Source organism: Crocodylus porosus, unplaced genomic scaffold (assembly GCF_001723895.1).
Source record: "Crocodylus porosus isolate Cpor-Errol unplaced genomic scaffold, CroPor_comp1, whole genome shotgun sequence".
NCBI classification, from domain to species: Eukaryota; Metazoa; Chordata; order Crocodylia; family Crocodylidae; genus Crocodylus; species Crocodylus porosus.
This window is the reverse complement of record NW_017728912.1, coordinates 37,314,963-37,315,683: the sequence shown is the minus strand read 5'-3', so window position 1 is coordinate 37,315,683 and position 721 is coordinate 37,314,963.

The following is a 721-nucleotide window of genomic DNA, read 5'->3' as shown; positions in this document are numbered from 1 at the left end:
AAAGAAAAGACTTACTGGTTGGCAGCAGGAGGAGTCCCACCAGCCCTGCCAGAGCCAAGAGTATCTGGAGACCATTGGCTGCATCAGTTTATGAACAGCTGCTGTATCCAAATCAGCCCCACCCATATCAGTGTGGGGTTTTCTGGCTTGCAGCCAGAGCTGGGAGGAGAAACAGTGGGAAACGAAGAGATGGCATGAGGAAAGTTGGGGTTGCTGCTGGGTGGAAAAAGGAGCTCTGGACTGGAGAGCAGGGGAGAAAGCAGCTCCCAGGAACCCAGAGAGGCTCAGTGAGCCTGAGGGCAGCAAGAGGGGCAGCTGAGGTGACAAGGGAGAGGAGTGCCAGCAGCACTTCTCCAAGGTTTTTATTTATTTATTTATTTTTGGGTGGATCACAGAGCCTGGGAGGCTGGGCTGTAGCCCCAGGGACAGGGGCAGAACTGTTCCATGCCAGCTCAAGTGTGCCAGCAGGGAGTTGCTTGCAGGCTCACACCAGAGGGGAGTAAAAGAGGATTGGCAGTCAAATACACCACACCAGGGAAGGCGGCAGGGGGCCTCAGAAACTTCCAGATTAGGCACGGGAGCATCTAAGGCAGAGAAATGCCCAAGAGAGGTGAAGGGGGATCACCCTGACCTTGACAGGTTGCAACGGTGGGCGGATGAGAATAGGATGGGGTTTAACACTGATAAGTGCAAGGTGTTGCACATGGGGAGGAAGAACCGG